This window comes from Lissotriton vulgaris, chromosome 11 (assembly GCF_964263255.1).
Source record: "Lissotriton vulgaris chromosome 11, aLisVul1.2, whole genome shotgun sequence".
Taxonomy (NCBI): Eukaryota; Metazoa; Chordata; class Amphibia; order Caudata; family Salamandridae; genus Lissotriton; species Lissotriton vulgaris.
Genome location: NC_141699.1, coordinates 891,596,363 through 891,609,503, shown reverse-complemented (window position 1 = coordinate 891,609,503; position 13,141 = coordinate 891,596,363).

Below are 13,141 nucleotides of genomic sequence, written 5' to 3'. Positions count from 1 at the left end.
GGTGATTTTTCCCCGAGACGAAACACGTGTCGGCTGCTTAGCTACATTTGATGATGTCAATTGTACAGGATCATCATTGAGAGACAGTGCTTCAAATTCCTGCACTTGTGACAAAGAAAATAAGAAAAGAAAGGAATTATCACTGTGAACTATCAAACCTGGATGTTCATTTGGACTGATGAAATTGATATGATTGAATATGATTATTAGGTTATGGTTGCTCGGGGGCAATACTTTGTTTATACATCCCCTAGTTGTGGTCTGCAACCTAACTTATGCCAAATATTTTGGCAGCCTGCCCCAGTTCCACGTGGGTCTCGCATGTCCTTTTGCAAGCCATACGACATGCAGCAGATGGTGGCGAAGGACCCGCCGGCCTGCCAACTTCCTGGTGTATCCCCACTACCTCTTCCCTCCACTCCTCGCATGCACTCCCTGTGTTTGCTGCTTTTAGAGCGGCCCCACAGCCCGTGTTCAGTGCCGTGGGACAAACTGCTTCAATATCAATGCAGCCAGCTCTCCCCTGGCCCTGCCCTCCCACAAAAAACTAGGAACAACCACATTATCCACCCCCCCCCCCCACTTGCGCTGCAAGCCCTGCTTTGCCACCTCATGTGCTCCTCTACCATGTGAGCGTCATCATTCAGGATTTCACCTACTTCAATGCTCCCTTCTTCATAATTCAAGTGTATGCAACCCCTGTGCACCTTCACCCGACCTTATTCTTGTAAAGCAGTTTCGCACAGTTGCATGCACTCACTAGCAGTGGCTTGCCATGGGGCAGTAATGTGCTCTCTCAGCTGCCCCTCCATGTTCTGAGTTGCCTCACGCTAATGCGCACTGGGAGTCGTACTGTACTGTCCGGTTTGATGCACAGACAAGGCCACCCCAGACCTTCTTGTGAAAGCATTGAGTACATCTCTCGTTGCTGTCCGGCTGGCCTCACAGCACCCTGCCATCACTTCACCTCAGGCCATCGAGCCTTATAAGCTCTCCCAGTCTGACTGTCTGCTTATTCACTGCTCCTGCAAAAGAAATGGGAGGTCATTGTGGAACTTCGGGTTCATAGGCTGTGGCAACATCCAGTTATACTTCTATGTCTATTGCCTATTCCATTTTTAAGTCTCCATTGAGCCAGAGCATGAGCCTGCGCTTGTGAGGCATTTTGTTTGCTTTACTCGCCCATCGCTTACCAACGGTTGACTTCATCATCCTTCTAATTTCCTTGCTTCTCGTAGGGTCAGCATGTGCCAGCTTCACTTCACATTTGTGTGTTTTTCCCTCCCCTTGAGCATGGCCCAAGTACTGCTTCTTTGCCCAGTGTATTTTCACTGCTTGCACTTTCAGAGCTATGTTTTTTCTTTTAGTTGCACTACTCTATAAAAGTGCAGCTATGTGTTGGTGCCTGCCCCCTTATGTTCCATTTCTGTCCACCTCTCGTGCATTGTTGTTTGCTTGCCCCGTCCCTTCAGCCACTCCGCCATGTTGTTACTTGCCCGATCTCTTTCACCCCCCAAACAGTTGCTGCTTGTTCCGTCCATCCTGTGTTTTTAACGATGGCTCCATCCCTCCAACCCCCTCCCTCATTATTACTTGCCCTATCGTGCCCAACCCCCTTCAGCCCCATTGTTGCTTGCCCCATCCCTCCCATATTGTTGTTGCTTGCTCTGCCCTACACCAGAATTGTTGTTGCTTATCCTGTCACTCCCACCTCTTCTGCATTGATGTTACTTGCCCCCACCCATCCCACCAGAAAAGCTGTACTATGATGCAGTCCACACTGGCAGTGTCTTAGCACTTTTGCCCCCTAACTTTTAGGCCGGTGGCACAGCAGTGATGGCCAAAAAACTGACAAATACAATAGCCCTCGGGTAGATGAGACCTACTGGCTTTGCCATTGCTTATTTTATTTGGAAACCTTGTCACCCGACCTTCCATCCTGTGATGGATATGATTTCTCAGTAGGCTAATGTATAGCTGTGAAGTTATGCATTTGGTTATGTGTGATTTTCCTTGTTCCTAAAGTGCTCATGTGTTACATTTTGATGCTATAAGTGTGACAATACCAGTGACACTTTATCACAAGTAAAATAAAATATTTTTCACTATGTACTCTCATTAATAGCAGGAACTAATCTCTTATATTAAACCTAATGTTCCAGACAAGGCCTTAAACTAGTTACAAAGTCCCAAAGTGCTGAGGAAATGCACCTAACCTACTTGCATTTTCCAACAGAGTCGTACATGATTTTTAAAGATGTGGGTGTCTGATGCAAAAGTAATGATGGTTTGTGAGATTAAACTTTAATGTGGACTTGACCTGGTAGACAAAGCTCAGCCATCCCCCACATCATCCATAGTAATCGTTTTATCAGCAGCCACATATTTGGTTTCTATTTCCCTTGGAAGTCATCTGATTCAAGAACCAGGCATCCGGAAAAAGACACCCTGGCTGGTCATACCCCAGCCTCACTGATGGCCAGATGAGGCAGGTGGTGTGGCGAGCCACCAACAAAAGAGGCAAGAAGGAGGCACTGAGGTGTGAGGAGACCTGGATCAGAACCGCAGCCAGTAATAACATAACAGCCCAGTGTGTCTAATGAGGAGGGACTGAGGCAGAGCCAGTGAGGTGAGGAAGAGGGGACGGGACTGACTGTAGAAGCAGCGGTGCCCCTCGACCCTTTTCTGACACAGCTTCAGAAAACAGTGGAATCACATTTGGAACAAAAGAAGACAATATTCTCACTCATGGAACGCCACTGGAGTCAAGCTATCCTGGCCTAAGACAGCTGATAGCCAGAAACCGGTCCTAGGATGCTTGATTATGGTCCAGATAAGACATGGCTAGGCAGTTCGGGCTGGACTGTTCCCATGAGGCACAGGGTCAAGGTTGATTTGCATATGGCCTTGTCTGAACTGGGGTGGGGAGCAAAAAAACGATGGATTTAGGCCCAGATCTCTGTACTGGGGTGAATGTATGACATTGTTCTGCATTCTGTCCATCAACTGTTGTTTTTGCATTTGTCACCCCGAGTGGGACGGGTATGCTCAGACATGAGTCCCGTGCTCTCCACGCCACTGGAGTCAAGCTATTCTGGCTGACGGGCTGATAGCCAGAAACCGGTCCTAGGATGCTTGATTACAGTCCAGGAAAGACATGACTTGGCAGTTTGGGCTGGACTGTTCCCATGAGGCACCGGGTCAAGGCTTATTTGCATATGGCCATGTCTGAACTGGGGTGGTGTGGTGAGCAAAAAACGATGGATTTAGGCCCAGATCTCTGTACTGGCGTGAATGCATGACATTGTTCTGCATTCTGTCCATCAACTGTTGTTTTTGCATTTGTCACTCAGGGAACAGAGCAGGATGCCAAGAATGATAGCTGTAGAGCTGCTGGTTTTTCGAAATCAGAGAAGGGGATCCTGGCGGCAGGTGATCCAGCAATAGTGTTGGTCCAAGTCTCAAAGACGGGGAGAGAAGTTGGGCCAATGGAGCTGGTGTGTGGTCGGGAGGGACCACTGCTGGCCCCGTCTTTACCCTCCCATCAGTGTTGAGCCCTGGCAAATACAATGAGGCAGGTGGAGGTTGAAGCGTGGACACTCGGCAGGCTGGAGCATCACTGAAGATGTGGAGTAGTTGCAAGAAGTGGAGTAAGAAATAGGACCCCTACAGGAAGCCTATACCAAAGCTTCAGGGAATAAACAGGAAATCAGATTCCACCTCCCCACACCAAAACCACTCATGGAAAATTACTAGAAGTGATAGAAATATTTGCATACTCTGAAGTGCCATATAAGTAAAAAGAACCGTGATTACGCCTTCAGAAAGAGTACTAATAATAACCTGCAGGCCAGTAGCACTGGAGCAGAGGTCATAAGGGACCTAAGCAGAGGAAGGCAGAAACAGCAGATGTTAGAGGAGGCAGTGGGAAGGACTGGGAGTGCTAAACCTCCTCAACTATATAGGGTCCAGGGAGAGATACTTTCCTTAGACACAGGATAATGCAGGAAGGTCTGGAAGGACTAAGTGTACAGCTCTAGGCTGGCCCAAGGCACATGTTAGAGGATGTGTCGGAGCTACCTCAATTGGCAAGTAGAGGTCTGTGTCCCCTACTTACTCTTCCTCAATACATACCTCCTGTATATAAACATCAATATGCTGGAAGAGAAAAATCATACAATGTACAAGTAGGGAACAGTCGACAATTTACAGGGTAACAGAAGCTGAAGGCAAAATCCCCAAGCTGGAGGATGCAGTAACAGAGCTGTAAACCTGTAGACTCCCAAACACTATCAAACAAAAGTTTACGACACCAAGGAGAATGCTAACAGGAATGATCTCTCTCTGGCTAATTGCTTTCCCTGAGCAAATGAAGGGATCACAACCATAAACATTTCTTGAGAAGTGGGTGCAAAGGGTAATCCTGTAAGATAAACTCTCAAAACACTTCACAATTGAGAGGTCCAGGGCATTGGTGCAGCTTCCACCCACTTGTGCTGCCCTGAGACCCATGATCACTAGAGGAATCCTCGGTTACAGAGAGAGAGAGAGAGAGAGAGAGAGAGAGAGAGAGAGAGAGAGAGAGAGAGAGAGAGAGACAAAAATACTGAAAACAACTTCAATGGTGTGCAACTCCTATAGGAAGGATGTCATATATGACTTTTGTTATGTTAAGATGTAGAGCATGACTAATTACCTGTGAGAGTATCCAGGCACTTGAGCAGGTGAGTGGGGGTATGGGCCCCTTAGAGCTATCCGAAGAGCCAGATATTCAGCTTCTTCTGGGACCTAAAAACTGAGGAGGAGGCTCTATGGTGCCATGGGGAGGATCATTTCATGTTTTGGTGCAATGTAGAGAACAAGCTCGCTCTTGCTCCTTTTTTGTGGGTGTGGGGGTTTCGAGTGAGAGTGAGGTGGAGCATTGATGTCTGGCCAGCAGGTGGAAGTGTATGAGGATGTTGAGGTACGTTGGCCCAATGTTGTGTAATGCTTTGTATGTGAGCGAGGAGCTTGAATTGGTTGCATTTGTGATTGGCAAGCCAGTGGAGCTCTCTGAGGTGAGGTATGATTAGGGTGCATCGTGCGAGGTCCAGTATGAGTCTATCAGCAGTGTTGTGGATAGTTTGGAGTCTTTATATGAGTTGCTTAGAGATTGAGTCATAGTGTGTGTTGCCATAGTTGAATCCTTTTTACTTACAGACGCCCTGCAAGTCGAGGATTTGCTTTATCTGTCCAGCCTGTCCAGCCTGTTGAAGTTATGGAGCTTTATTTCGTTGGCCTCCACGAGGGTTTTCGATGTACAGTTATCCCGCGACATTATCGGTTCTCGTTTAGTAGCGCACGAAGACTTCGGCCGCGCTAAGAACTGAAGAGGGTATCGGTACTCCTCTTCCATATTCAGGAGTTCTCTCCAGCCATTCGTTACTGCCTTATTTTTGTAAAGATCAGGCTATCCTTTGACTCCCAAGACTCCTGTGCTGAGCACAACTCACCAGCATTGTGTAATTTAACCGCCGTTGCATCTTTGACACTTAGGTGAAGTACGCAATGATATAATCATGTTTATTGAAATTCAAGATTGAGCCCCCTCTTGCCATTATACCTGGTTGATTGATTTCTAAATATTAAGGAAAGTTCCGCCAACAAGAAATTATAGTTTTTGCGCCCTGAAGAAGGAACTGTGGACACAGATCATATTCCGAAACGCGCATCAGCGCCTCCTTTTGTTGTAATGTTGTGTGTTTGTGTATATAATTTTTTTGGATTATTATCACTGTGATGTTTTGCATAATTTGTTGCACTGTGGTTTAGTGATGTATGGTATGATTGATGAATGTGAGGATGTGTGGTGTTATTAGATGAATGAATTAATGATAGTTTGTTCTTGGGGACATTGTATATATATACAAATATGTAAATTAGGAAATTGTGTATACTGAATGAAAATTTGGATGACGCTATTTTGTTATGATTACATCTTTTATGTCCAAAATTAAAAAAGTATAATGTTTTTCAAATAATTTTGTGTTGTGAGACAATGTTGATGTACATTTAATGAAGGATATACTACCTATGTAATATTGTGTTACCTAGAAGAGGTCTGTTCTCGTTCTGATTTGTTCCCTGCCTCCCTCCCTGGTATCTTTTGAATTCAGGGACCCTCTGTTGTTTATTGCGTTGCCATAGTTGAGTCTGCTTGTGATGAGTGCTTGGGTGACGGACTGTCTGGTGTTCTCTGGCAGCCACTTGAATATCTTACGTAGCAGGCCTAGGATGTGGAAGCAGGAAGAGCTTACTTCTTTGACTTGTGCCGTCATGGAGAGTTTGTCGTCTAGGATGATCCCTAGGTTTTTTGCATGATCAGTGGGTTTTGGTGTTCATCCTAGCTGCAATGGCCACCAGGTGGAGTCCCATGGGAAGGTTCTGTTTCTGAAAATCACCACTTCTGTCTTATATGAGTTGAGCTTCAGGTAGTTTGTTCTCATCTAGTCTGATACCATGATCATGTAGTTTGTGAATTTGGTTCTGGAGGTGCTTGTCTGTCAGTGAGAGGATGAGTTGGGTGTCATCGGCATATGAGATGATGGCGACGCCTTGGGCTCGAATGATGTGGCTAGTGGGATCAAGCAGATCTTGAACAGGGTGGAGCTGAGGGATGATCCCTTGGGGACTCCGTAGATCAGTCTCTTGGACTCTGATGTGAATGGTGACATTCTATTTCTTTGGGTTTCTTCCATGAGGAAGGAGCAGATCTATTGGAGTGTGAGTCCTTGGATGTCTATGTCATGAAATCTTCTATTCAGAGTATTGTGGATAATAGTATTGAAGGCAAGCAGGATGAGATATGCAATTTCTCCGTGCTCCAGGATGGTACTGATGTTATAGGTGGCTGCAATGAGTGTTGTTTAAGTGCTGTGATTCTTTCTGAAACCTGATTGGGGTTGTCCAGTAGATGGTGAATGTCAAGGTGGGTTAAAAGTTGACTAATTACAGACTAGTTCAGCTAGAGAGCTGGTCCTTTCAATGGGTGAAACAAAAACTCTGAGCCATTGACATAAAATACAGAGTTCTATGGTTAGCCAAACTAAAGATAATCTGCCTCTCAAAGGTCTTGTCCTGCCCCAAATGTCCTGCCAATGGCACATCATGAGCCAGTCCCAGTAGAAAGGTTCTAAAGCGCTGGGGTACAACCAGCACACGGGCTGACCCAGGCTCAGCAACCTTAGGCTCACTATACAGGAGACCATCCTCCCCGTATATCCAATGTGACGCAGACTGATCACCTGCTGCCTGGCTTACAGCCTGCTGCCGCAAACCCACAAGAGAAAGGCATTCTCTCTGCTCCTTGCAGAACTCCTACCTGAAGGGTCCTCCTTCCTGCTGCCAATGAGTCAGCTCAGACAGGTCCCCCAGTTCAGCTACCTGTTCCCCTGTAGGTTACAGGGAATCCCCCTCAGGGTCTACCTCCTCCTGGACCGTGGGAACTTCGGGGGTGGTTTGCCATGCCCCCTGCCTCTTCTCTTTAAGGCAGGCACCTGGACCTCCCTCGAAGGCTCCAGGTCCTCTTGAGCAGCCTTACTGGCTGTCATGGACTGGGTGGTACGCACACCCAGCCAGGCAGACCCAACATCTCCAAATGAGCACTTGGCTCCACCTTCGCCCAAGGTGAGCTCTCCAAATCGTTCCCTAACAAACAGTCAACAGGCATGGCGGGCCTCACAGCTATCAGGAGAGTACCAGAAACGCCCCCACTCGAAGGGAACTTGAGCCACCTGACAGTGGCTCTCTGTGTTGTCACTGACAACAACTGGGCAAAATGCATTGGGGACAATCTGCTCTTGAGTCACCAGGTGACACTTGACAGCTGTGACACTGGCTCCTGTGTCTCCTAGAGCCTCCACTCTATGGCCATTGATGGTCACCCACTGCCGTATTTCTTGTGTTGTTAGGCAGTGGGTCCTGGTGACCACCTCACATTCTCATAAAGAGACAAGGGATATCTCTGCAGCACCCCACCCACCTTGGATACCCATCTCCTTCCCCAGGGCTACACTCGCCATCTGCCGGGGTGGAGCACCAGGGGGTGCTGTCTTTCCAAACTGGGGGCACCGGGATCATTCACCTTATGACCCAGGCCCCCACACTTGTAACACCTCAGGTGTCCCCTAGGATTAGGGTTACCTGTCGGGCCCCTTGCTTTCTCTCATGGGGAGGCTGGGAACCTTTCTCTTTGTTCCCTTGGGAATTACTTTGGGGCCCTTTCTGGAACTCCCTCTGTTTACCCTTGTCCCCCCCACTCTTCTGCTGGGGACCCTGCGCACCTTTAGCTGAGTCTCCCATATGACCCTTGTGGACCCGGGTGCTCACCCAGTGGTTCGCCTCTTCAGCAAGCTTCCTAGAGTTAGTCAGCCTGCAATCAATCAGGTGCTGGCGTGGCTCTGGAAAACAATTACTTGACAAGTGCTCCCATGCAATTAAATCAAAGAGCTCCTGAAAATCATTAGCTTTGCTACCCTTCACCCAACCATACAATGCTCTGCAAATGAAAGTGACATATTCCACCCAGGTACTGCCTTCTAACTTCTTGCAACTCATGAACTGTTGTGTATCTAACACACGAGTCAGCGCGAGTACATGCTCGGCGCGAGGTTTGCTCGCGCATTCTTCCACATTCTTCCACATGGACTCGTGCCGACTCGTGCCAGTGTTTTCATTTAACCTTATGTCTCGAGCTGTGTTATTGTTTGATTCTGCATCACTCGCGACCATATACAGTTTATTGTAGATATATGCTTTGCTGCAACTGTAATGTTGGTCAGTTACAGCTAACTCCTTGGAGACTTGAGCTGTATGCAGGAGTGCTTCTTTACGTGCAATAAACTTATTCTTTCATCAATTATTTGTGGATATTTACTCTACAATTTGGCGACGAGGGACGGAGCATTGAACCTTCCGAGAAGCACTTCCTGTCTAATTTTATGCGAATTTACGCATTTTGATTTATTTTCTGTCGGAACTTAGAAAAGTTTCTGAATAACTCAATCGATTCCTGTACCTTTAAAGGAAGCGACGAACAGCCATCCAAAGGGCAGAATTCATTTATTTCCCTTTCTCTGCGTTTTGAAGTGCGCGTCTTCGTTTCACGCTGGTAAATCCTTTCTTTCACACGCACTGTTGGAAGATTTAAAGCGGAAACCACTACTGCATTTCTTTCGATACGCTGAGACGCTGCTTTCCATTGGTTACTCAATTTCTGATGAAACTAAAGAGGTGACTTCGTTTTTTTTCTCCGGCTGTGTCTTATTACAGTTTGAAATAACGGGGAAGTTAACCAAAGAAAAAACGGAGTAAATGGAAAGAGAGAAAAGCGGATGGGGATTTGAAATACCGAAAAAAACACTTTAATCTTCAAATGAACACAGGAAAACGGTCTAATTTTCCAGGAATCGCTTGACTATTTTTTTCCTTCAACATCTAAGTACTTAATTCTCATTGTTACAGCTTTTTTTTTTTGATTGTTTTTAATGTTACACTTGTTAGTGATATTCAGTGTGAATTAACTTATTTATTTACTTATTTTCATCACTATGTGTGCTCAAGGTTATACCCTTTCTCCTCCACAAAGTTATTGGTCAGCTGGTAGTTCTCCTTGTATGCCTTGGATTGAATGGAAAGCTTATTTCTTAAATTATATTGAGACTTTAGATGCAAATGGTAAAATGAAAGCTCCAGAAAAAAAAGGTATTTTCTTACACTGTTTGGGACCTGAAGGATTAAAAGCCTTCAATCAACTCCCTACTTCACAAGCAAGTGGTGACATGAATGTGTTTGATAAGGCTGTATATGATTTTGATAAGTACTGTTCTCCCAAAGTATGCATAGGAATTTCTAGATTTAAGTTTTTTCAAAGAAAACAGTTAAGTGAAGAAACTGTAGATAACTTTGTCTCGTCTCTGAAAACCTTAGCCTTAGATTGTAAATTTGGAAATTTACAAGAAGATCTTATCAGAGATCAAGTAGTTATGCACTCTAAAAATGAGACCATACAGGAAAGACTATGGATTAATGGTGATGAAAACTTAGATTTTGTATTATCCATTGTTAGAAAAGCTGAACTTTCCTGTAGGAGTGCATTACAGGTTAAAGGGAAAGATGCTTCAGTCAGTAAAAATGTTGTTGCAAAAATTAATCATAAATATGACAGTAAAAATAAGGATTTCTCTAAAAAGAAACAAATATTTTCTCCCAAAGGAAATTCTGAAGTTTCAAAGAGTAATCTTAAATGTTTTAGATGCAACAGCAAATCACATTTGGCAAATGACAAAACTTGTCCTGGTTTGAAACAGAAATGTTCCAATTGTGGCTTAAAAGGACATTTCACTTCTGTTTGCAGAAGGGGTAATGTCAACCAAAAAGTCAAATGCATTGAATTAAGTGAGAATAGTGATGATGAAGATTTCACAGATGATTCCAATGACTGTTCTTTTGTATTGAACATAAAAGATTCTGTAGTCTTAAATGTAAATGACCATACTATTAAGAAGAAGCCATTATGTGATATGGTTATTGGAGGGGTAAAGATCAACATGTATGCAGATTCTGGATCACCTTACTCTATAGTGTGTGAATCTGTCTGGAAGAAATTATTTGTACCAAGATTAGGTAGTCATTTGGAAGAAAGTGATAATAATCCTGAGGGATATTCAGGTGGAAGGATAGATATTTTAGGGTTCAGAACTTTAGTTTTCAGGTTTAAGAACAGAAAGTGTATTGCGAAATTATATGTTTCAAAGAAGGGTCCTTCAGTTCTTAGCTGGTTTGATTTTGGTAAACTTGACATTGTGCTGGATCCTAATAGTCCCAATCCGGTGATGTTGATTGATGAGCAAAATGGCATATCTTCACTGATGTTAAAAAAAATTCCAAATGTTTTTTCTAAAGGCATTGGAAAGTTGACTAACTTTAAACATGAAATTCGCTTAAAGGATAATGCTTGTCCTAAAATACACAAAGCTCGAAATATCCCCTTTGCTGTCAGAGAGGAAGTTAAGAATGAATTAAATGCTTTGGTAGAAGGTGGCATAATAGATAGAATAGAATCATCTGAATGGGTTTCGCCCATAGTGGTTGCTAGACGGGCCAATGGCAAGGTGAGATTATGCATTGACCTTCGCCATCTTAACAATAATATTGTTGTAGACCAATTCCCTCTTCCTCGTATCTCTGAAATGTTGTCTGTGGTTGGGGGGTCAAATATTTTTTCAACCATCGATTTATCTGCTGCTTACCATCAGATAGAGCTAAATGAGAAGAGCAAGGACTTAACTGCATTTATTACACCTTTTGGGTGCTTCAGATTCAACAGGATGCCTTTTGGTCTGGCGTCCGCAGCAGCAATTTTTCAGAGGGTTATGCAAGACATTTTAAAAGACTGTAAAAATGCTATCTGTTTTCAGGATGACATATTGGTTTTCAATGATGACAAGGACAAGCACATTACTGCTTTGGAGGAAGTTGTGAATGCACTTAATGTACATGGCCTTACCATTAAGCATGAGAAATGTAAATTTGGTGTTCATTCTGTAAATTACTTAGGTCATGAACTATGTGCAGAGGGTGTCAAACCAAAACCTTCACTTTTAGAAGCAATTAAGTCGGCTCCTCATCCTTTATCTAAAGACGATGTAAGATCCTTTTTAGGGTTAGTCGAGTTCTACGCTAGGTATGTGCCTGACTTTTCATGCAGAACATATAATATCAGGCAGTTCATTAAAAATAGAGTTGTTTTTGAATGGACAAGTGAATGCGAGAAGGAGTTCTGTGATGTGAAGAATGCTATCTGCTCAGCAAGTGCGCTCTCTTGCTTTGATCCTTCTCTGGAAAACATTATTACTACTGATGCTAGCGCGAAAGGACTGGGTGCTGTGTTTACTCAAAAGAATAAGGAGGGAAAAGAAGTTATTATTGCGCACGCTTCCAGGGCTCTTACTCCTGCTGAGGAAAAGTATTCCACAATAGAAAGGGAGACGTTAGCGTGCATTTGGGCTTTAGAACATTTCAGAGTGTTTGTCTGGGGTAAGGAGTGTACACTGAGGAGTGATCACAAACCTTTGGTACGGCTTCTCACTACAGAAGGCATGTTGAGAGCTTCAGCCCGTATTGCACGCATGTCCATGCGTTTACAGGATTTTATTTATAATATACAATATTTACCTGGCAGAGAAAATGTTTCTGCTGATTTTTTATCTAGGATGCCTTTACCAATTCAGGAGGATTTACACAATGAGTGGGACAATTTCCAGATTGCCATGATTCATGATGAGGGTCCTATTTCCATTGATCAAACTCTGTGGAGAGAGAAATTTGAAGATGATGAAATTTTAAAGAATGTTGCCAACTATATCACTGGTACTTGGCCTGACAAAAAGTGTTTGAATTCAGAATTGAAAAGCTTCTGGGAAGTAAGATCAGAACTTTCATGTTGTGAGAACATCATAAAAAGGGGTGAACGTATTGTTCCACCAGTGGGTGTGAGGAAAATTATAGTTCTGCAGGGTCATGAAGGTCATAGTGGCATGGTTAGAACCAAGCAACAGGTTAAGCATTTATTTTGGTGGCCAGGGATGGATATGTTTATTGAACGATTGGTTAGAAATTGCGTGGTATGTGCCAACTCAGATAAGTCTTTAGTTACTTTAAAACCCAATATGGGTGCACATACTATTCCAAACAATCCTTGGGAAACCATTGCCATAGATATCATGGGTCCGATTGGTTGCGAGTCCAAGTATGTCATTGCAGCCATTGATATTTTTTCTAAATGGCCAATTATCAAAATTGTCCAAAAAATAGATACTGATTCGGTTCTGTGTTTTCTAGATAAAGTCTTTATTGAAGAAGGTCTACCGGTAAGAATTATATCTGACAATGGTGTACAATTCAATTCAAAGAAAGCCAATGATTATTTTTCAAGGCTTGGGATTGCTCATTCCACTACTTCTTTATACAATCCTAGTGGAAATGGAGTAATAGAGAGGTTTAATAGGGTCCTAAAGGGCGCTATACAGTTTACTAGTAATGATGACAAAAAATGGGAAGTTGAAATTTTTAAGAAAGTGTGGATGTACAGGACAACCACGAA